The sequence below is a fragment of the Varanus komodoensis genome, unplaced genomic scaffold, assembly GCF_004798865.1.
Source record: "Varanus komodoensis strain SLA01 unplaced genomic scaffold, ASM479886v1 scaffold1, whole genome shotgun sequence".
NCBI classification, from domain to species: Eukaryota; Metazoa; Chordata; class Lepidosauria; order Squamata; family Varanidae; genus Varanus; species Varanus komodoensis.
The window spans coordinates 124981044-125006248 of NW_025335268.1; the positions used below are offsets into that span (position 1 = coordinate 124981044).

At 42.7% G+C, this 25205-nt stretch overlaps 1 long non-coding RNA gene across 1 annotated transcript in view; it reads right to left on the reverse strand.

Annotated features, from left to right (window-relative positions):
- LOC123030529 overlaps positions 1 to 23097 on the reverse strand; it is a 41674-nt gene extending 18577 nt beyond the window's left edge. The window contains exon 1 of the long non-coding RNA XR_006416121.1: positions 22116 to 23097. This is a non-coding gene — a long non-coding RNA (uncharacterized LOC123030529). The remainder of the gene's footprint in view (positions 1 to 22115) is intronic.
- Between the last annotated feature and the right edge of the window lie 2108 nt (positions 23098 to 25205).

Consider the following 25205-nt stretch of genomic DNA (forward strand, 5'->3'; position numbering starts at 1 on the left):
GTTATCCTTCTCCACAGTTACAATAATCAAAGAACTGCCCCACATTTGCCTTAGATAAGAATAAGAGGGATTGTTCTACCATTAGGCCAGTCTTGTGCTACTGCATATTAACAGCATGAGATGCAAAACATGAAAAAACTGAGCCTTCTGTTTTGCAGAGAAATGCAGGTGTTGAACTTTTAAATACATTCTGCTCAAGCTTGCTACCCAATCTGTAGAAGTGATTCATGTACGCTTGTTTGTTTGCTTGTTTGTTTATTTATTTTGCTTGCTTCCATCCTAGGGAACACCTGATGCAGAAGCAAAACTGTTGCCTCATTTTCTCTTAAAGAAACAAGAGGTGCTTCTTTTCATCTCTGCAAAAGTGACAGAGATTATTTAATGGGGTTATTCAAAGGCTATTTTTAAACAGTTGCTCCGGGATGCCATATCATCTGACCAAGAAACCTCTGTGCCTCCAGATGTGTGAGGCCTTGAAGTTATACAGAGGTGAGGGGAAAGGCACTCTGCATATACTCAAACACTCTCTCTAATTACTTTTGACAAATATTCTTACATTCAAAGCCGATTCCCATGCTGAAATTATATCCCAAAAATGGGATTGCCATCTTCTGTGATGCTGAGCAGGAAATGAAATCTTCATCCTTCAAAACTGCATTCCTAAGTGCCTACTCCTCACCAGCTTAGCAACCAGAACAAAAACATACTGTCTGGAAGATAAGTCTGCTTAACAGCTGCAAAGCAACTTCATACACTGCAAGGGGCCAGCTTAATCACAAATTCTTCTAGAACAAAACTCTACCTGATGGCTAAAGCTCTCATTTATTTTAGCACATAGATGGCAGCACAAGCCAGGTTAGCGGGGCAAAGAATAGAAACACGAACACAAAAGAAATCCCTGACTTTGCTATCGAAAGGCTATGCCATATCTATAATGCTTAAAAATAAACCCTGCTTTGAACAGAGCTGAGCTGAGCTAAAATGACAGCATGGGTTTAATTACTCCCATCTTGTTCGGAGCGATAGGAATTATAATAAAACATGGCCCAGATTTCATGGTTTTTCACACCATAAGCCAATTAAAAAGTACCTCTGACACTAGGCCTGCTGCAATAAACCAAGAGCAGTGTTGCAGGCAAAGGACCTGTGTAAACAGAGGCCAGCCAGAAAGCCAGCTCGCTCACTCCCCCATTTTGGAGCAAATAGCTTAAGTTACAGCATCCTGAAGGAAAGGCTACCTGTGAGAGGATTATTTCCAATGACAGCAGCAGCAGGAAGTGTGTCAAGCCTTCTCCCCCTCTAATGAAAGCGAAAGACCCAGCATCTTTTGGAAAGAAGCAGTGCAAACCTCAGCGGTGGAGAAATCCACATCCATCTAGGATGCTGTGCCGAAGACAGCAAGGCGTAGAATTAGACAATGCCACAGGCAATGCATGAAAGACACACGATGAATTGGTTTTCCTCCTGTGCAATGACAAAAAGGCCCCATTCCAGAGAAACTGATCCAAAATTAAATGCCAAGCTTTGGCAGGTGGCTGAAATTCTTTCAAGGAGGCTCCTACCCCAGTGCTGCCTTGCAGATGAGATTTAAGGAGAGCCCCGGCAGCAAAAAGGAAACCAAAGGCTAACCCAAAGAACAATGTACAGCATGTCAGACTGAATGGCATCAGAAGCAGAAGTAGGGCAGATGGGCATGGCAGGATGCCATTCACAAAACTGGCATGAATTTTGTATCAGAGAGAGAGGCTAATGGGCAACTCTCAAACAAATTTAATGAATGAATAAATAAACAAAATTGGTCCTTTGACAGACATAGCAGTAAGAGGTGCCAAAGAACACCTTAGATCTGACTGTAATAATAGTACACATGGATATAAAACATGCTGTAGTGCATTTTGTGCACACTATCTTAGTAGTCCTACAGCAGCCCTGCAAGGAGAGTTACTATAATAATCCCTGATACTTCAGACTGAGGTGCACTTTTTCAGCCCTCAGCAATCAGACTGAAGACTGTTGTTTCTCCACACCTACCACCAATGGGGAAACAGTAATCCCAGAGGTCAGGGAATAGCACTTGCAAAGTGGGTGGAGTTCTTCTATCTTGAAGGACCCACAGGGTATCTCTTGTGAAGTTTAGGTGTCCTTCATAGGTCTGGCCCTTTTCCCCAAGGTGTAAATGCACATGTACACTATGCAATCGTGTCAGCAGATGGGGGCAGTCTCTTCCACAACAGTGGCGTCCCATGCTGACACAAACAGCCCACCTGGTCTGTCCTGTCCCTGTGGTCACATCATCCAGGTGCAGCCTTTCACAGTGTGGGGTTGCCTGATGGAAAAGCAACCATCATGGGGACATATGGCTAAAGAGCATCACAAGTTAACACTTTCACTGGAAAGGGATGCCCTGGATAAAGCAGTATATGCATCACACTTCCGTGTATTTGTGCAACAAAGGAAAAGATCAGGTTCCTAGCTAGTGTTCAGGGAAGTCTGTGGATTGTTACAAATCCTTTCACTGAGAAACCTGAATCAGCTTCCTGGGATACACCTTGAAGGGCAATATATATATTATGTATGAAGCAAGATAGAATGAAACATTAAGAGGTATTTCTTGATGGTAGGAGCAATTCAACACCAACTGGGATCCCCACAAGTCTTTTGGATCTCAATTTCCATCATCCCTGCCAGCATAGCCATTGGTCAGGAATGCTGGGAACTATAGTCCAAAAGGCTGGGGAAGGCTGCTGTAGAGAGATGCTGGGCTCTCACTGGAAGTCCTCAAGGAGAAGTTGGCCAGGCATCTGTTGGAAATGCTCGAGATTTGGATTTCCTGCATTCACAGTGAGGTTGAGCTAGACAGATTCAAGGCCCTGTCCAATTCTATGATACTAATGCACAGGATTGTATCATGCTGTAGGATTCAGGGTCTGCAAACTGAAATCCTGTCAGTGGTGGGGTTACTTCCCTCCCTTCACTCTTTCCGCCTCTACCAACTGCCTCCCACACTCCCATGGGATCAAACGGACTTGTGGAAGCTGCTGAAATTGGCTCAGATGGTCTTTTTGCATGCCTCAAAAAGTCTACAGATAAAACATTATATGAAAAGCCAGTCCAGCTCAATGTGCAGCTGTTGGCTGGTTCAACCTTTTGCAAACAGCATAATTGATCACAAACCACATCTGTCATGAGTTCAAGAGTTCATGTAAACAAGTCCTCAGTAAGGTGATTTGGGGTAAGTCAAGGTTTTGACTTCCAAAACAAGTTTTCAAACAAGTGGTGTAAGCGGCCAATAGCAGGGTTCACATCTCAGCAGCCAAATAAACACGAGAGCAGAAGCTGATAGGAGTATTGTCAGCAAAATCAATGATCTAGTGGTTGTGGAAATGTCAGACACACTGCATAAGTTACACTTTGGCTTGGAAAGTGCCTGAGATGTGAACTGGAACAGGGGAAAAGCAATTAAGCATCCTGTGGCAGGATGCCTGACATTGGAATCAGGAGCAGCCAAAGAGGTGGCCAATGCCAGGGAGACTGACAGAAACTCAGAGAGATTGAGACACCAGAACCCCTTGGGACATGGTAGCAGAACTTGCATGAATGGCACAGAGGTGCCAAAGTGTCACCAACTCGTGCCCTTTAGTGTCACAGCCCTATTGCTTTACACTCTGATCTGGGCATCAGCAGCAAAAAATCCCACTGCAGAAGCTTTGTATAGCCATGCCCAGCAGTAAATTACTCCCTGTAACATTTTATGCTATTGCAGGATTGTAGCACTGTGGTGAGCAGATTAATGTAACACATGGAAACGTAATCCTGTGGTAAACACCACATGAAAGCAACCCGTGTTCCCTTGTGCTGTGCAAAAACTTCTAGGCCAAAGATTTTGACAAGCAGCCTCATTCTCACCAAGCAGCCTCATTCCAACCAGCAAAGTGTCTTGTAAAACTTTAAAGGTATATTCTAGGAATATACTAGGTATATTCAGGCATTAACTTTTGTGAACTTTAGCCCATCTCACCATATGCATGGAGGATGAAGGGGAGTTCCAGATTGTGAATTAGGTGCACATGATGAGGGAGGATCAAGAATTGCAAGCAGTGAGGTCAGAAGGAAATTCAGTGCAGAAACTGACAGCTGCATTATTATTAACAGTGGTGCTTCGTAATAGTGGAGGCATCTGATGAAGTGAGCTATACTCCATGACTGCAGATGAGTCTGTTTGTTGTGATGGATGCAACAGATTAACATAGTTACCCTCTGGAAATAGTCCAATTCAAAACATCTCATCTGCCTGCGTTCCTATGGGGAAAAGAATTTTCTGCATAGCAGATCCTGTCATAGAGCCATTTCTGACAGCTAGCCTCTAAAAATGTGTTTCATCTGATTTTGCAATTTTGTTCCTCTCTTGGACTGAGGAAACAGATGGTGGGCCAGCAGCAATCTTGAACAAGGGCAGAGATGGATAATCAGTCAGGCTCCAGCCCCATGCTTCTTCTGCTCCTACTTTCAGCCTAAGATTTGTGAATCTTGACATGCCACGTGCTAGCAATGTTCCATTCATGTGCTAGATGTTCCATGTACAGGCAATGTGTCATCAAGGGGTCAAGTGCTCCCCTCACCCCCACGCACAGCTCTTGCTTGCTCCAGCTGCCTTCAGCCTCTGCGTTTGTCTTAAAGGGGACATGAATGCTGAAGAACAAACGATGAGGTGAGTATTTCGGAGTCCATTTGTAGCTGCACAAGGTAGGCTGAGATTGATACAACCGGAAAGCAACACATGAGCCAAAGACTGGACACAAGAAGGAAGTAATGCAGAGTTTAAGCCAGGCTCCAGACATCTCAAAGGAGAGTAAGATGATCACCAAATTTGGTGGCAGGGCACAGCAGGACCCACATACTGCACATGAGCTCTTATCTGCCCACTCCTGCTTTATGAAATCTAAAGTCACCCATCTATTTATTATTTAACTCATTTGAGTTCATATTGCACATCTGACCTGCAAAAGTGACCATGCTTCTCGCCTTCAATTTATCTTTGCAGGGGCTACCCTTCCTGTACCATAGCTATATGTAAGTAGTAGCAGCAGCTATTGCTATTATATTTACTCTCAGCCATTGATTTAGCTCTGTTTTCAAACTTTTCACTTCACAACTTCTGAAGTGACAGTGCAATCCTACACAGATCAACCCAAAAGTAAGTTTCACAGCATCCATTTGTGCTGTGGCATGGCATATGCGAACTAAATCCATGGGGCTTACATGTGAGTAAATATGACTAGCCTTGTGCTGCCAGAAATCTGTTTATCCCCAATTATCAATTTCTATTTAATTAATTGATTGATTATAACAGGGATAGCTCATAAAAATATATTGAATAAATCCATCTTCCCAGTCCAGCCAACTAGTGCAGGGATTGCAGCTAAACTCAGAAGAACAGAGAAATCTCAGGGAGTAGCATCATACCGGCAATTTTTTTTTAAATGCTCCAGCATTTTGACCTTGGACTACACCACAGGTTCCAGAGCAAATGGCCATGTTAGTCCATTGTAGCAAAAATAAGAAAGCCTGGTTTGTTAGAGGGAGCTCCCTTCATCAAAAATTGATCTCAAAAATATGAACATCTATGCCACAAATTACCAGTCTTTAAGGTGCCATGAGAATCCTCGGCATTATTTTTTCATCTTCTTAAGAGCCTGCTTTAAACTCATGAATCTGAGATTCTTGACTCTGGCAGTGAGCTCCTCTAGGAATGAAGATGCAGATACAATGAGCCAAGCCTCAGAACCAGTACCCAATGATGTTTCTCTCATCTTGAGCTTCTGTTCTTCCAGCGAGGCCCCCGTTGTCTGACCAACCAGCCTGCATCTCTCCGCAGCGAGCACTTCCTCTTGGAAGGAACAACAGCTCCTTCTAGAGGACACCTTCCTATTTACAGCAACATTTATTCCTAGGACAAAACAATTTGATCCTGGTTTAAGGCACAGTCACTTTCCAGCCAGAGGGTGGGAGAGATTTCACATGTGCCATGAAAAAAGCAAAGGCCTGTATTACAAATCAAGCTACAAAGAGTCACAAGCCATGTTTAATATTGTGAATGGCATTTGTCTTGTCACTCTTGAAGCCCTAAAGGCTGCAACAGGTGTCTGCTAAGGAGGATGGAAGCTGCACACATATACACACATGCATGCACATACAATTCACGCACACCCCTCACTGGCACATGCACTTCACTCACACAGAAACAGGCTGCCATGTGAGAACTGCTGAGGGAAGGAAGGGCTGCAGCCTGCTCTCCATCACAGAGACCTCACCCTGATTGTGCCTCCACATGAGAGATGCTGGATATTTCCTGGGAGCTTGGAGACAGGAGCAGCTTTACCACCATATTCTAGGAACAGGACTCTTTGATTCCAGCCATAGAAGTCACATTCCCAGAGATCCTTAGAAATCAGGAAGGAGGCAGAGAACGACCTGCCACTCTGCACATCATGATCAGACACCAGCAGCAGCGATGATGTTGCACTGAGACAGCCTTGCGGCAAATCCCATGCACTGCCGTGCAGACATCAAACTCACAGGACTGGATTTTCAGAACAAAAGCAGACTTGGCAGCGGAAGATCTGCAGTCAGCTCTCCCACTGTTTGCCAAAGGCTTAATAGCAGCCATGGGGAAAGGAGCATCATCTGGGGTGGCACCATGGCTCCTGAAAGATATGAGGTGAAAATATCTCCCCCACTCACACACACACCTCCTGAAGATACTATTTATCTATTTGTTGTTGCATTTTTATCATCTTTCTGGAACCAACTGAAGTAGCTTACATCAGTTCCAAAAAGAATGATCAGCACATACAAAGTATTAAAAACATACTTGTCACTCCAGAGGGGGTGCTTTTCCTTAACGCGAGAGACATAAAAGATTCTCCCAACAGTGCATTCTGAAAACACAGGTTCCCCCACTGCCACATCTAGCTGCATCTTGATCAATTGGGTTGTAACCATTTTTCTCCAGAAGGAGAACTTCTTGCTAGAATGTGCGTGTGTGTGTGTGTGTGTGTGTGTGTGTGTGTGTGTGTGTGTTGCCTATATATCTTAGTGAAAGAAGGCCATCCTGGCATTCCTCTACCTTGTAGTGATACATTTAAAATTTGTAATGATTTTCTTTCAGCAGGCATTGCTAATATGTGACCCATCCATCTGAATCACCCTGATTATTTGGTTTTTTATAGAGTCTACAAAATTCTCCATTCTTTTGATTCCATTTTTAAGAGTTTTCCATTAATTTGGTTTTCTTCTGATTTTGTCATTGTCCTATGTCTTGAATGAATGAATGAATGAATGAATGTCTTTCAACCATTTCAGATGGACAAGAATAACATATTAGGATGTTAAAATTACCTTACAATTGTCAAACACTATACAATATGTATAAGCAATATAATTTGTGACTGACAGCTGATAAAACCAACCATATAACAACCCTTACATATTAAAACTATTAATAAAGTATGCTAGCCAGTCTATTTTTCCAGTTCTTTTTTCCTTATGCTGGCTCTCTCAGAACAAAAAGAACAACTCTCTGGGATACAAAAAAGTTGGAAAAAACAATTTATCCTTCACTGACCAATTTCTCGTGTGTTTAGAAAATTAGGATGTGTATTCTATTCATTTTGAATAGAAGCAACATTCAAGTGAATAAGGTGCCAAATCTTCTACTGCACACAATCTACCTTTCACTGGAATACCTTGGAATCTATCCTGTAGCATCATTGTATCCATCATCTCAAATCAGGGATGAATAAAGGCTACATGTTGCCTGTTTCAGATTAAGAACATATATTTTTCTTCCTGGCATTGAAATTTAGTTTTGGATAGCTATCTCATGGCCTTGGCAACATCTTTATAAATTTATGGACCCAGGAAGTTTCCAAGGTTTTAGCCAAGAAGGCACTTCTTTGGAAGCCCATCTTCACTTATCAAAACTAGCCTGAACCAGTAACTGAATAACCTAAGCTGCATTTGGTCTGGAACTGCTATGATTCCAAATCCAGTTCTACATATATAGGCCAGACAGGTTGGAGCCACCCCTAAAATCATATGTAAAAAGCAATTTTGGACCCTTTCTATTTCCTTGCTGTTAGAAAATCCCCAGATTTCCACACCATAAATTGTACTGGCAACACTTTTGCCTTGTACACCTTAACGACTGGCTAGAGGGAGCCAGGTTGTTTATAATTCAGGAACCTGTTCAGAGATTGAGTGCAGGCAGTAGCCTTTAGCTTGTTTCTCTTTAGTTGCAAAGCCCAGGATTCTGTAGAAATAAAGGCTACACCAAGATAATTATATAAGTCCACCCATTCAATTTCATTTGAGTTCAAAAACCACTTCTGAAATTTCTTTTTCCCCAAAAAATTAACGCTTTTGATTTTTGCTATTAATCACTAAGTCATTTTCCCTTCAATAAGCACTATTTTTTCTGTAGCCTCCACAAAGCAACCTGAGTGGTGGACATCAGAATCTTATCATCTGCATATAGGAGGATGTTCACTGGTTGATCCAAAACCTTTGGCATATGGAGATCTTGGCTATGAAGTGTGGAAACAACATCATTAATATAGAAATTAAAGACGAATGACACAAGAAAACATCCCTGACAAACTCCCTTACTTGTGAAAATCTCATTTGTTAAAGCTTGATTTAACCCTTGATTTAAACTAGTGCCAGTATAGAGGTTCTTCATTTTAAAAAAGTCTCTGAATAATGTTTGTTTTGGTCAGTTTTTCCCAGAAAATATATTTACTGAATCAAAGGCAGCACTTAAATTGATAAATACCATACAAGAGGGTACATCCTTTGGGGTGAATTTAGATATCAAATGGGATAAGGTAAAACAGTTATTAACAGCAGACCATCCTTGTCTAAAGTCAGCTCTTCTGCTAAATAGAATTTTGATCTGCCTGCTCCTCTAGCTTTTGGTATAGAAATCTGGCAAAGATGTTTGCAGGGGCATCAATTAAACTAATGTGTCTAAAGTTTCTGGGGTCTCCATGAATACCTTTTTAAAATAGGGGAACAATTATAGGGGAAAATCAGTTTCCAGCCATTAGGTTTTCAACCTGTATTATTATGTAAGAAAAGAGGCCTGTAAGAACAGTAGCCACTACCCAACACTGTCTTTAAAGAGTTCTGGAGGCAAGAAATCTTCACCTGGGGTTTTATTGTTCCTTAGTGATAAAATAACTGACTTTAGTTCCTGTTTTAAGATTGAAGGCCATTTTGGGAGTGATTCAAAATTCACAATATTATTTTCTGCAAAACTTTTTCTTTCCCCATTTGCCTTATCCTTAAATAATTTGACACAGAAAACTTTCCAGGTGATTATCTATTCTGAGTTTAGCCAAAACCATACACCAAAAATTTGGGTTTCTAATTCTACCTGCCTGTTCCAGTTCTGCCCAGCTTTTTGCATAATAGTTTACTTTCTTATCTATAATTAATTTCTTGTAATTTCACCTAAGCTTGAGCATAAGTGTATGTGCTCCACTATCGAAAGAACCACAGGCTATGCTCATTTGTTTTCTTTCTTTCTTTCTTTCTTTCTTTCTTTCTTTCTTTCTTTCTTTAGTAAGCTTCTATGCCGCCCCATTCGCCGAAGCCTTGGGGCGGCTCACAATCACAATATAAAAACAATATAATTTGAGTCGACCTGGCCAAAGAATTTTCTCACTTGTTTTCTCACTTCTCTACATTCTGCATCAAACTAGGGACATTATTTCCCTTGAATCATTTCTATTAGCACATGTTATTAACCAGGACTTCATTCATGAGCATATTACCTGATATGCAAACATAACGGAGTCAGTGTTCATATCAAGGGTACAGATCAAATTTCCCTGTGTTCTTCTCTTGTCTGGGCTCAAAGGCTTAAAATTCTGGGTGTTCATCATCTTAATCATTTCTTGTTCACTATGTCTGACCTACTTGTTACAAACTTGTCTAACTGAGATGCTGGTCTCCAATCAGATTCTAGGATTAACTGGGCTGATGATCACTCTTCTCTCTTATTTACTGTAATTCCTGGGAACAGGCGAACATTTTGTCTAGAAACATAAATATAGTCTATGACACTTCCAGCAGAATGTGTAAAATGTGTGCATGGATAGGGAAGCCTAGGGTCACTAAAATTTGAAGCCCTGATTTATATGTTAACTCCAGCAGGATCTGACCTTCTCCTCTGGGACGAATAGTCCAATACTTTCATTTTCACTTTGCTGCAACTCTACTGCAGGGATTACTTTAGTCCTGGTTTTACCTTGATACTCCAACTGAGTAGGGGCTTGGTTGTGGTCATAAGACCAATTTAAATAAATAAGACTTCCAGTATGTTTCCTGATTACTCCCTTATTATTACTGGTTTTCCTAACTGGGGTGATGAATGAAGGAGCCAGAGGGAACTGATTTTTTTAAAAATGCTAAAACTAAACTAGTTGCTAATAATGCCTGCTTTGCTCTGTAAATAAAACTAGCTATTCCCTGGTCACAAAACGTAACAACAGCATGAGCTTTTATGCCATCATAATACAAATAAGCATTTTTTACAATACCACTGGGCACAAAACTCTGTGAAGGAGACTGCAAACTCCTCCAGCAAACAGGAGGACCTTGAGGAGCATTCCCAAACCTACTCCTACTCCTCCAACCCTTACTAACCAGGAGAAGCTAATGACTACAGAAAGGGGCCCTGGTCCTTTAACAGCTTGATACAGAACTTGAGAGGTTGCAGCTTCCACGAAAACTAACCTGGCCTGGCAGTAAAACCCCACCAGTTACTGTGAGTGATGGGGTCATCCATAGTCATCTGTATTCTGGCTTTAAGATTGCTCTCCTTGGTGCTGAAATTAAGTCCAAAGTCCCTGGCTGCTCCCTACAGCATTGGCCAGGTTCTTGAATCTGTTATGTCCTGTTCCTGTTGGTTACTTTACATTATACCCCTTCGCCTGAGCTATTGCTTAAAGCAGATGATAGTCTTTTGAAGGAATAAATACCCCATGTACCCTTCTATGATGACTTACAAGCTAAGGCTGCACACCTTCCAGCTCTCCAGGAAGAACATCATGGCAAGGGGGAAAACAAAACTTGCCACAACAAGAGAGTAGCAGGGACTTCCTAGAGTGCATGTCAACCCAAGGCTTTGCACCAAAGACCCAACACGGGGTTTCACTAGAACACCCAACTGCTTTGTTCTAAGTGGTCCCTCTTAGAGCAGAGCATGGACTTAGTTGGTGACAGGAAGCAGCCCACCTGGCAGTGGCAGGGAAATGCACACAATCAGCTCTCCCTCCTGAGTCAAGGGCCTCACCGTGCTTCAAGGAAGGACCAGTGCTGGTGCAACCATTCTGTGAATAACACCCAACTCTATTTCACTTTTTCATCAAACCCAGATGAGACAGCTCTGGTATAGGGTTTGGGAGCACTATGTAAGGTGCTGGATGGTCAGAATCCTGCACATTCCAATCCTTCATCTTCCATCAGCCCCTCCCCATCTCTGGTTCATCCACTGCCTCCTCCATTCACAACTGAACTGGGAAGAAAAGAAGTGGGAGCTGTGGCCAAAAAGGGGAGCAGTGCCACAACAGGAGAAAGTGCTGGGAAGGACTGGCATTGGCTGATCAGAATCTCTCTCTCACACACACCGCATGTTAAGTGAGTTTTGGATATAACAGATCAGATGTATGTATTGCAGTTTTTTGTTGCATTTTGTTGCATTTCTGTGTGTATTTAAAGCCAAAGACGGTAATAAGAACCAAGAAGCACAAAACCTCTAACATTTAAACCTGAAGTTTTCTTATTAGGTATTGTACCTGATGATGTTGGTAAACAAGCAATGTATTTGACTCTATATGTAACTACTGCAGTGAGGATTGCATTTGCCCAACATTGGAAAAGTGAAAAGCTGATTCTACCAACGAGCTGATTCTACCAACGAGCTGATTCTAAAAAAGATCTTGGACTGTGCAGAAATGGACAGATTGACTTTGTCTCTGAAGGAGAAAGAAGATACAGACTTCTATCAAATTTGGGACTCTTTTTATTATTGGCTAGAGAAACAGGACTATGCATAGATTTAAATATGTTTATAGTTTAACATAAAAATAAAAAATGTGGGGGGCTGACCCAATAGGCCTGATGTTTTTGATTATTGATTTTTTTTTTAGTTTCTTTTTCTTGTTAGGTTTATTAAGAATAAAACTTACTAAAAAAAGAACCAAGAAGCACAAACACAATTTTTAAAAGCTAAGTACAAAAAAATATCTTGAAGGATTAATCAAACCCTTCACCTTTTTATCATATAGTCTGTCAGTTAAGATGATGGGCTAGCGCTAAGTTGAACATCCTCAAACTTTCTGGGCCAGAGGACCCATTTGGAATGTTGAGAGAATGCTGTGGGCACTCTCACAAAATGGCTACTGTGGCAAGGGGCTTACCTGATCATTAAAATGGCTGTCCTGGTGAGCATGTCTGGTCGCAAAATACTCATTTTCCAGGAGAAAACTGGTGAGAATAAAAGAAAAATAACTTGCCCCAGAACCTAAGTTCAATGAAGAGGTAGGGTCAGAGCTGCAAAATACAACATTGCAGTAAACTCCCTTCCTCACATGTTGTGGTTTCAGGTGAAAATTTGGACTTTACAGATAATACTGAAGCCCTACCTGGAAAGGAGATTATAGCATTTTTATTACTGGCAGAATGACAGTTTGTTGTTAAAACTGGAAATCTCAACAGAAGTTTGCAACAGAAATATGTCATCATAACCAATGAAAACCCTTATTAGAGGAAAAGTTAACCAAAGGCACAGTCTTACTAAGATGAATGAAAGTCTCATCGATGCACAATGCAGGGAGTGGCAAAGGTAATCTTCACCTCCCTTCTCCTCCCACTCTGCATTTTTGCTAAGCAGCTGTTTTTGGATGCAGGAAAGAAGGCTGGAGCAGCTTCAGGATACCTTCTTTCCCCCAGTGCCTGGCCTTACAACATCCCTTTCCACCACCCTTCTCCAAGTTTGCTTTCCCCACCTCTGAGAGCAGCTGGAATGGTTCTTCCCATGCCTGCTGTGAAAGGGAGGGGAGTGGAGACAGAGCTCCAACTTCCAGCCCCAAGGTTGGAGTATTAAACTAATCCAAACTACCCAATGACTTTTCAGGCAATGTCTAGGAGCCAATGGGAACATTAATGTTACTTAAGAATAATGGGAAATGGATTATTTTTTAGTGACATGGCACTACTTCATTAATTTTATGAATACCACTGATAATGCAAATAACCCACCAATTACTCTAAAGCAATTTTGGAGATGTATTTTCGGTCATAGCTCTACAACCTTGACAATGTGCAGCTAATAAATTCCTTTTGGTTTCCTAGTTATTTTTGCAATTCATGTTGATTACATTATGAACTTGAACAAGAGAGCTAATAAAAATGCTTCCCCAATTCTCATAGTCTGGCTTCTTTCTTTCTTAATTCCAGATGAGGTTACTGGTCATGGCTTGACATTTAAGACTGGAGAAATGAGAAACTGAAAGAAACCAGCCCTGGTAAATTCATCCATCTCTGTTCAAAACGCTCCGCAGTAGCCCACCGTAGCTAGGTCAAGCCTGCAGCCCTTCCCTGCCACACGCTCAGCTTGTCAGGAGGCCAGATTCCCAGGTTAGAAATTTAGGGTACCAGTTATCCAACCATGTCCATGCTCCCCATCCCCAATAGTCAGCTGGAATTTCTTGGCCAAGGAATACATTCAGACAACACTGGACTTCTGAAGTTGGTCCGATGACGGTAACTTTAGGCATTTTCCTCCCAAATATTTTTGCACTTCTTATAGCCTTAGGATTTCCACAACCTCTAAAGCACCAACACCTGGAGCAGAGGTTGCCAAGACAGAGCAGACAGTTCAAATAAGCAAAGGTCCATATTCTGGAGGGCTTAATAGCTAAACTGCCTCCCATCTCTCCCCATCATCACCACCTTTACTGTTGCACATGAGGAGTGCTATATTGCTCTGACACCCAATGATGGGAAGCAGTGGCTTGTATTCAACGTTTGCCTAGCTTTAATCCCATTAATTTAAATAGGTCCACTCTCAGTAGGGCTGATATTGGATACAACCAGCATCATTGCCGTAGGGAGGAAGCACTTGTCTCCACCCATGGGTAATCTCTCTGTGACTGTTGCATTTATAAGTATGTTTATGATTATTCCAATCAAGTTTTACTTAGTATTGAAAGCTGCCTTGAGTATGACTTTTCTTGACAAAAAGTTGGGGAACAAATCAAATCAATAAATAAATAGCAAAGGACAGGCACTCCTCGCCATCCCTTAGCCTGGTTGGCCAACAGTCATGAACCTTTCATAGTCCAGACAAAGAGGGCAGAACAATCAGTTCCTACTGCCGCACAGTGTTCTACCATAACTAAATTTTGTATCTCTACCACCAGACAAACAGTTAGAAAAATGTCTGCAATGCTCACAAGCCCTTGTTGCTAATTCAGAAGCTCCTGTCTCCCAGCCAGCAAAGCAACAACAGATGTCACCCCCACAAATAAAAGGGAGTATGGTATCTAAGGATCCAAATCCTAAAACCCTCCCATGTAAAGGTGCAGTACTCTGTATTCTCTATCTGTACGCTAGATGGAAGCACATCCCCGCAATCCTGTCTAAGAAGCCCTTGTCTCAGGTAACATTTCTGGATTCTCTTTAAAGTCATAGCCTTTCACTGCACTGGATGGGAGTCAATGTGTGAGTGATCCAAAGCATTCACAAATGCTCTTGATGCCCCCTCCCCCCACACACACACTCACCTGTTCAAGTAAGACAAGAAAGAACTGTGCCAAGATGCATTGCAAGTGTCTTACCAGAAACAGCATTCCAGTACCACAGTCTGGTGAAGTTTAAATGCTATCAAGCACTTGCCAATTGACAACATTTGAACTCCACAACAATTCTTTGTGCTCAGAGACTCTTTCATATAATGCAACTATCGAAAAGTGAGAGAAGGTGAATACAAGGACACAAATATATAAGAACTGTCTTATCCAGGCATCCCCAAATTTTCCTGATCAGTGGGCACATTTGGAATTTTGAGAGAATATTGTGAGAGCCCTCGCAAAATGGCTGCCATAGGGACAGGGTTTTTCCATCCATAAAATGGCTGCCCTTGTGGGCATGGTCATCATAAAATACTGATTTCCCAGAAGGCAAACTGGTATTGCTAAATGCACAGTATATTGACCAAGAACCTAAGTACAAGGGAGAAATGGACTCTGAGCCCCAAAATACAAACACATCTGAATGAATCTTTACCCCAAGTTAGACACAGCTGTTCAAACAAGTCCAGGCAAGTCCTATTCACAGAACTTGTATTCTGTTACCAACATATCCCATCATTAACATGGGGTTGGGGTTGGTTGTTAACCCCATGGAGAGACCCAGTCATGAGTGGATTGACAAGTGACCCTAAGCAGTTTCTCCAGCTGTAGAGGATAAACTGCTTATGATTGTTCTGCTAAAAAACCACCCAGCTGTCTCCTCAGCCACTAGTCTTACAGAGCAGCATCTTTGAGAATGAGATGGAGGGCAGCTTCAGTTTTGGTCTAATGGAGCCCACAAGGCTTAACAAGCCAGATGTTGCAGCACCAAGGAGAGTTCCTTATGAGCAACTTGCACTGAGGCCAGAGGGAAGCTTTTCAGAACTGGACAATCATGCATCACCCCTGCTTAGTGAAGTGGACAGGCTTAAAGAAGCAGGCTTCTGGTGTTGCATGTAGTAGTCACCGAACTCTCCAAAGTTTAGGCCAGTTGCACAGGCTGCACTGGCACACTAGTTCCACGGGTTGTGGAGCTCTTGGACATGGTTGTGCTGGCTCATTGAACCGGGCTCAGCAGCTGCAGTTTTCAGCCCAACCACAAGGATGTCACCCTTAGAGAGCTCTGATATCTCTCCAGTGTCTTGGGTTCACCAGGGACTTGAGTTCTGCTTGGTCCCTGTGCTTTCTCCATTGGTACTATTGACTCCTCAGCCTTAGTGTCCATGCCCAGGTCACTGCTGGTCATGACATGGAAGTCCAAGATACCAGTCGCCATTTTGCAAAGCAGACTGCCCCAGAATCCTCCTGTCACAGCCAACATTCCTTTCTTGGAACTCCTCTGGATTGCAAATGGGAAGGAACCTGTTCATATTCCCGGGGGGGGGGGGGCATGTTTGGCCCCAAAAACCTACAGTGGGTAGTGTCCAATCTGAAAAAAATACAGAGAAGCTCACACTGGTAGTCCATCAGCTGTTTTTGATGCATTTCTAAGAATCTGTGGAGGGGTTTATGATAGAGGTGACCTTCCTGCTTGACAAAAAAATAGTCCCCACTTTAAAGGGGGGCTCAAAAAACAAAGCTGGGAGAGATCTCTGCCCAAAACCGTTGGCCAGCCAGTTTTGTGATTAGGTTTGGGAACTGCACATTTAGTAAGTTCACCTAAAAATGCAAACCCCCAAAATATCTCACGCAACCCTAAAACCCCACCTCTGTGTTTTAAAAGTCATTTTTAAAAGGCAACCTATTCTTATATGTATCCTTGTACCACCTTGCACTTAATCTTTTTTGCATGTTTAAGAAGCATGAATGATTCAAGGCTAGGTTATGAGAGCTCATCTTTCATAAATCCCTTGTCTTTTAATACATAATACATGTTTTAGGGCACAATCCAATGGGGTAAGTGTAACCCCCAAACTCAGAGGATTGCAGGTATCCTATGAAGGATGCAAGAATTGAAGAAGTAAAGGTTGCATCCATGCTTCTCCCAATCTGCAAAAGATTTAGATGGCCAATTTTGACTTTCTAGGCCTTTCCTTCCTGCTCACAAGAACAGGCTAAGACACAGCTGAGTAACACTGAATGCCTCCCCTTCCTACTCCTCCAGAATGCCCCCTCCCCAGTGTTGGCACCATGACTAGTTGTGTGTCCTTGGAGCTGCAGCTGGTGCAGAAAGAACTGTGCCATCTGCAAGGATAGAAGAAGCACACTCCAAATTCAGAGTTCCTGCTCCAACTTCAGACATTTTTGAAGTCAAAACTGGGGTTCTGAATTTTTCTATGGCTGGTCAACCAGTATCAACTGGCCATAGGAATTCCTACTTACATAGTGCTTGTGCAGATTAAACAAGTTAGTGATCAAAGTAGGCAATGAATGCATGACGCAAGTGGCAGGCACATGATTGCCAAACAGAATGTTCACTACAGTGAAGTCCATGTTTGCTGTGCAATGCAATGCATGCTTAGACAGAAAAATGCATTTCCCACACAGGCAAGAGAACACAGAGTTCTACACCTCTGTCTAAACATGCATAGAATTGTACAATATCTAACGCATTAGTTAAGCCATGAAGCAATCTATACTATTGCAAAAGAGGTTTTAATTGGTTCCGTGCTGTTTTTTAAACATTATTTAATCCTTCTATGTCATTGCGGAGCACCATTTTTAGGTAGAAAAGCAGGATATAAATTCAGTGAATCATAGGAAATTTTAGTTTTGCTTTGTACATGATCCAGGGGTTTGTTTTTCTTCAGCCCTGTGATTTGCCAGCATTTGATTACAGAAGTTGCCTTTGGTGGCACCATAGTTTATGCATGTGCATAGTTTATCCATTGAACATTCAGAGCTTTCTGGCATTTCCTAACTTCTGTTTATGCCAGCAGAGCAGAAGTTACCAAAAGAAACAGATCAACCATCAGGCTGCTCTAAACTTTCTTCCATATTGGAGGTGCAATGAAGGGCTGGGAGAGCTTTGGATATTGTATATGCAGGGGCTTCACCACCCCACTCCCCCAATCCTGTTTCCCCACCTCTGACATCGCAAGTAAAGGGCCATGCAAAGTTTTACAGCAGCAGAAAGAAAGAAAGGAAAGATCTAAAGTCATGTTCCTGTTCTTGGCCTCAGAAAGGGAAAGCCAATTTTTCTTGTTGGCTCCAGGACCCTTTCCAAGGGGTCATAGAACTTCTGCCTTAAACACCTGCCTAATGCCATACAAAACTACCAAAATACCTTCTTCTCCTATGGCAGACTTCCCCCAAAATAGCGCCTTCCTAACAGATGGCCACGGCTGGCTGAGAATGATAGACTTTGTAGTCCGTATCAGGAGGGTACCACACTGGGGGATCTGGTGCCTTCTGATGTGTGGCCATGGCTGACTGAGAATGATGGGAGATGCAGTCCAACATATCTGGAGGGTACCATGTTGGGGAAGCCTACCCTATAGGCTCCATCCCTGTTTCTGTGTCCATTCATGAAGTGCACGTGACGTCCCCATGTCTTGGGCCATCTCCAGGAGCTAATGCAAATTAGCTGTTGGAGAAAACCTAGCAGAGGGGGGAAAGAAGCAGCGACATCCAAAGGGCTTCTCCAGCACAACATTGATACATGGAGGCAGCCAATGCAAGAACTGATGTTGTCATCTGGCATAATTGAGTGTGAAAGTGTGTGTATTTGTGCATACATGTCTGTCTGTATAAATGTGGAGAATGAGGGAGTAAGCAAATGAAAGCAAAAGGGGAAAGGGTTCCACGAAAGAGACTTTTTAAAAGAAGTAAACTCAACTACAACATTTCACAGGTTTCTACTGGCAGAGCTATATTCTCACTTAACAAATCAGTATAGCTTCATTTCAGTCAATGGACCGGATTGCTGGCCATCATGAAATCAATACAGCTGCCTTGAAATTAATGGGATAGATTCCAGCAGGTACAAATGGCTGCAGTTCCATTTGTTTTTCCCATGCAGGCCCTAACATCTGAGGAGCTCAAAAGAAATTCTCTCCTCTCCTCTGGCTTCTTACCATTATACACACAGTAACAAAATGCTGTCTCTCACTCTCTCTCTTTAGAAGAAAGCTTTTTACACATTTACCATATTTATGCTTTGAGGCTTTTATGAAGAAAACTCCAAATGGTCTCACTAAAGCATTTTTGTCTCTCACACACAAAACAAATTTTGTCTATTATTTTTAGGATGTATACCACACCTTTCTCTGCTATACATTAACTCAAAGGTAGTTTAAACTATTTGAATTCTAAAATTTCAATCATGTAAAAGCTATACAATACTAATTTATTTTTTAGAATCTTTCTATACCATCATTATATTCCAGAGTATCACAATAAGCACAATTAAAACAAAAAGTGAAAAGAAAGAAAGCAGCAGAATAGCAAAATACTGTCTGAAATAAAATGGTCTAAAGTGATCCCAAATACTTTTTCACCCATTGTAAATAAGTAATCAGAGGAGAAACACATTTCTAAAAGAAAGAATTTAACTGTCTGTGGTAGACAGAGCAATCTAAAGGTGTATTCAGGGGGTGGATTCTGTGGGAAAAGGTTTACCACTTCCCCCACTCAGCTAGCTCATACCAGTATGAGCAGGAGCTTGGCTTGGGCCCCAAACCTAGACCAAACTAGAGCTGGGTGGAGTTCTTTTTCTATGGTGGTGGTGCTGGGAATGAGAATTAACTACTGCACTTCCCACCTAAAGATGTGAAGACCTGGGAAAAAAACAGGAACAAAATAAGGGAAAAACCAGAATAAAACTGGAGGTGGGGAAAAAACTCCCAGGGATTTTTAGAACTGCTGGGGGGAAAATGATCCCACTATTTTTTTCTATCCCTCCCCCGTTTTTCCCTTAAGCTTTTATTACTATTATTATTATTATTATTATTATTATTATTATTATTATTATTAGAACATTTCTATGCCGCCCCTTGCCGAAGCCAATATAAGGAGTAGCCTTATATTGCTACTCCTACTCTTACCGCAGTGGAGCAGTTCTTTCTGTGAGGGGACAAGGGAAGAATGGTGGTTCTCTGACTCCCACCTCAGAAGGGCAAATCTGACCAATGCTACAATTGCCCAGAGACCATAGGTTGTGCTCTTTCTCTCTCTCTCTCCCTCTCCCCATAAAAAGGTTCGATATATAAAAATAAAGCATGTGTCACATTTAATCTTAAGACGCTTACTGTTGTGTCACATAACAAACTCACTTTCTTCTGTGGTCTGAACTTTGAAACATAAAGAGGTTTGACACCATAATCACAGAAATATCCTTAGAGTTGTTTTATATTTTTAATCTCCAGGTTCAATTATGGTGCCAAGAATTTCAAGGAGTGCTTTATGAATGGATGGAACCTCCCTCAAGAAAGATGGCTCAGCGCTCTAAATGCTTTGTCCTTGGGCTTCTGTGTTGGATAGAATAAGAAGAGATAGCTCTTCATTGCCTCTTTCCTGAACAACGAGGTGTGCCATGGCCCACACTACCTAGATGGGGTTTTCTTTCTGAAGAGAGAGCACTGAGACTTAGGGATCTTGGACATAGCTGGCTAGAGGTACTCTGATCTGCTACCCCACTGAAGATCCCCAGAGAAAGCCCCTGGGTCCTCAGGATAACCACAGCCACCTGGCAACTCTACCTCCCTGTTGCTATTGAATTGGAACTCTCATCATCCCTCACCAAGAACTAAGGCCAAAACATCTGAGGGGCCACAACTTGCCTATGCCTGTTCTAGCCCCAAGGGAGGCTAGAAGGGAGGCTATGGTCGTCAAGATGTGGTTGGACTACAGTGGCCATCAGCCGCTCCCAGCATGGTCGGTAGTCAGGATCAATGGAAGTAATCGCTCAACAAGGCTGAGGCACGCTCATTCCTCCCCTTTACTCTAGCCCTAGGCAGGCACACAAGTAGAGAGGGGGTGGAGGTGCATGCACACAACTCTCAGCCTTTGACTGTTTGAATCAGGCTTTACTCACGGATGGCCCTACCATTAGACAGAGTGAGGGATTCACCTCAGGCAGCAAATACTGGGAGGCAGCAGCAATGTGTAGAAGTGAGATGTGTGTGCCACACAACCTGTTCTGTGCCTCCTACCTTACCCAGCTGCTTTCAGGTACAGGTGAGGAGACTGTCCCAGCTTCAGTGCTACAGGCAGATGAATCTGCCAATCTAGTCAGCTTTTCTAGATTGAGCATAAAGGATGCCATCTTGTTCTGTGTCTTAGACAGCAAAATGTTTTGGGCCAGCCTCAGTTCTATTTGCATGCTTTGGGATCACTGATAATGCAATATTTCTGATTACACAGAAGCTTTGACTTGCATTCAGCTGATGGGTGGTGTACAAATATAATTAATTATATTTAATTAATTGTATTAATTAATTGAGCAGATGTGAGTAGAAGCCTCCTACAGACCTCCCTCCTCAACATAGGAAGGCTGGAGACTAAGTAGGCAGAGATGAGGAAATCAGGGTGGGACCTGAGTGCATGCCCCCCACTTCCCATTGCTAGCCTTTGCCTGCATAGGACTTCTGCCCTTGACTCTTTGAAACTAGCAATGTGTTTCCTTCTCTCTCTGACACACAGAGTCCCCATTCTTCTCACCTGGAGGGGTATCCCACTCTACCACTCAAATTAGTCATAATGTTCAATACATCTGCCAGGTGGAGATTGATTATTCCTGGGATTACAGCTGGTAAGGAAGAGGATTGAACCTTTTTTATCCCCTGCTGCAGTCTGAGCAAAAAAAAAAAAGGGGGGGGGCCCTCAAAAGCTACTACTTAAATTGAGAAGACAATGATGGAATTTGAGGAAATCACACAATGACATGGTTCACATGTCATAACATCCCAGAATATAGGTTAGTATAGGTTGAATATGGATGTCTGATGAATTAACCACAACATATACATAATCTGTATTTCATCGGTAGTCTAAGTTGTCATTCCATGTGTCCAATATAATAGTTTCATGCAAACTACGGCCATTCAGAAGAAAAACAGTCTAATACAGAGCCATTCCTGTCGCAAGACAGAAAAATTGGCTTGGGCTGTAGGCCTGCATCAGGTGTCATGTTGAGGAGAGCATCCAGTGTTACTAGGCAACCACCAACAATTTTCTCTCCGTGATGGGTAAAGCAGCATCCTGAGTCACGGTGATGACACTGGCTGGGAAGGGGTGGGCGGGGAGATGGCCTAGATGGAAATGAGGATTTTGACCTACCCCTGTATCTAGAACACTAAAAGAACATTAACCTCATACCTCAAAGCAGCAGTCTCCTTCAAGATCAGTTTCCTCACTGTGAATAGCAACAGGACAACAGCAATCTTGAGGAGAAGTCTGTGGGGAAAGGTTCAGCGCTCCCAGCCCAGCAGTCCTCAGTCAGCTCCCGGTTTCCTCACAGCTGATGGCAGTGGGAGAAGTGGGTGAGGCAGCCTGGCGATTCTGCAGGCCTCGTGGGACAGGCTGCCCACTTCTGCCCTACAGCCACCCTGAAGAAAGACACATGCTGCAGAAGGGCAAAGCTTGCATGCAAGCACAAGGTCAGTGGAAGAACACCGGCTTTTCACCCACCTCCTATCTGCTGTGGAAGGGATCGGGTGGCAAGTGAGCAAAAGACCTCTTGCGTGTGAGATACAGCCAGTCACTGCAGGTAACACTAGGCTAGATGGGGAGAGAGCCTGGCCTGGTGAAAGGCAGCTTCCTGGATAAACCAGGCAAGCAACGTGGGTAGTGCAAACTGTGGAAGAAAGTTTTCCCCTTGCCATGAGACCCTTTGTGTTTCTCTCCCCCTGCTTCCCTCTTGCCTCTCTCCTCCCCCACACCGCCTGCCCTTGATTTCGCCTTTTCCTTCCCTCATGCTGCAGATCCCGTGAGAACATCTGGCTTGGTGTCAACGGTGCTGAGTCACCACTGTGTATGACCAGCATGTGAGTCATGAGAGGGAAGTCCCTTCCACACAGGGTACTTTTCAAACCGGAGCTGAGTAAAAGGGAAAGTTGTCCAGGAATGTTGGCAGCAGAGGAGGTTCTCTTGGAGCGGTGACAAGCTTTCTGCTATCCCTGAATGATTTCCCTTTGCCACAGTGAACTTGTGCCACTGATGAGGTCCAAATCTTCAAGATGAACACCAGACCTAAGGAACTAGGAACAGCTGGAGAATTGTAGCTGAGAGGAAGCTTCAGATTGGTGTGTGGAAAAAGACCGGGAGCAGGAATCGTCCACAAATTCTTTGAATGCAAGTCTTTCTTCTGCACCAGACTTACCATTGCTATTAATATTCAGGCTGCTTTGGGGGAGCAGCTGTAATAGGGATTAGGCAGATGGGAGAATACCCCCCCTTTCCAAGAACCCCTCCCCATTTTACATGTTTCTGGGTCTGAATTGAGCAGCTACATCTTTTTTTTTTTTAAACTCCAGCGTAGGCTCAGGAGCAGCCCAATCTGGATCCCTCCACACTCGTGTCCCAGTCAGTATCCGGGCCCCTGCGCTTTCCTTACAGTAAAAATGAAAACAGGATTTGCTTTCCAGTGATGTGCCATGCTGCCTTCATGCAGCAACAGCACCATAATCCACAGCATCATGACCATAGAAGTCATTGCTGCAGCAAAAGATTGCCTGCTCTTTTAATCACTAGCCAGGCAGTTCTTTTTCCTTATTTGGCTGTACAGCAAATAGCAAATTTAGAAGTGCTGATTTCAAAAAGCAAAGTCCTTCCAAATGACATTTCCGGGTCATGTGGCTGATGTTTGAATCCTAAAAGGTACACAGTGAGGATGACTGAACTAGTCAGGTTGCCAGCATGCCTAAATACCTTTAGCCAGGCTCACACAGTAACTTCAGTTTTGCCTTTTTACTGTTTTACTTTTTTACTGTTAATGTTCTTTCATACTGGGAGTGAAAGAACATACACTGGAACAATCCTATCATGCTTGGACAATTGGTTTTTCCAGCAACTGTAATAAATGACATATATTTATCTCTTCTATTTGCATCTTGCCCTAGAAATCAGGACAGTGTATAAAATCATTCTCGCTTCCACCCCAATTTACCTCACAATAAACCACTGTGGTAGATCAAGCTGAGAGAGAGTTACTGGCCCAAAATCATCCCGTTAATGACTCCTTTCCTCATTGATGGGAACCTTACAAAAGCAGGGCACGTTCTTCTACCTGAAAAGCCTCCCACAAAGAATATAGCTGTTTGCCATGGCCACCCTTACCATTAAGTGGAGTGAGGCAATCGTCTCAGATGGCAGGTGCTGGGAGGTTCAGCAAAGTTTTACAGAAAAATGCTGTGTGCCGTGTGACCAGCCCTGTGCCCTATAAGCTCGCCTGCTGACTTCAAGTGAAATGAAGGCTGTCATCCCATTGCCAGCATCGAAGGACGATTTAACTGCCAATCCAGACAGCTTTTGTGCACGAAACAGGAGAGAGAATGCCTGGGGTGAAATATCTTGGCCAGCCCTGCCATTTGCACCTTAGGAAGCAGACCCATGAACAAGCCTGGGTATTCCTGGGATTGGTTTCTCTGGTGGGAAAGAATAGTATTATACACATTTGTTGCCAATATGGAAATATTACAGTTAAATGGTACAGTGCTTTCATTCGCGGATGCTACTCAGAATGACCATTCCAGAAGCACACACAAAGTTTTTACTGGTTACATTTACAGGAACAGGTATGTGCTTATCAAATCATCCCATTCCCATGATACTGTAAACTTTTGGGGGCAAACCCTCTGTACTTTTATACTTTAGTCTACTCATGCCAAACTCTCATTCTTGAGAGTGAATCACATGTGCAAAGAGCAGCTGTTTTTACAGCATTAAAACTACAAAGACAAATGCCAAGAAAGCACAAGTGGAGCACTTATATATGTATACATCTGAGTTGTTTCCTTAATGCAAAGAACTGGTCACATTGAATGAACTGATTCATAAAGATCCTGCCAACATTTTATTGTTGTTTATTTTTATTTATCAGATTTATATCTTCATATAACAAACTCAAAGTGGCTTATATCATGGTGATACTCCTGCTCTCAATTTTATCCCCACAACAACCCTGTGAGGTAGGTTGGGCTGAGAGTTTGACTAGCCCAAAGCCACGCAGTTAGCAACACGGTTAAGTGGGGACTAGAACCCAGATCACCCAAGTCCCAGTCCCATGTTCTTAACCACTATACCACAGTAGCTCTCTTAACTATTTACACTTAGTAGCAAGACTATTTCACCTGGATTTTGCAGGGGGAAATACTTTTTATAGCATACCTAAGTCCTCTAGGCCTAGAGCTGGTTTTATATTATTTATATTTATATATACAATATATAAAGGCTTTACATTCCAGTAGG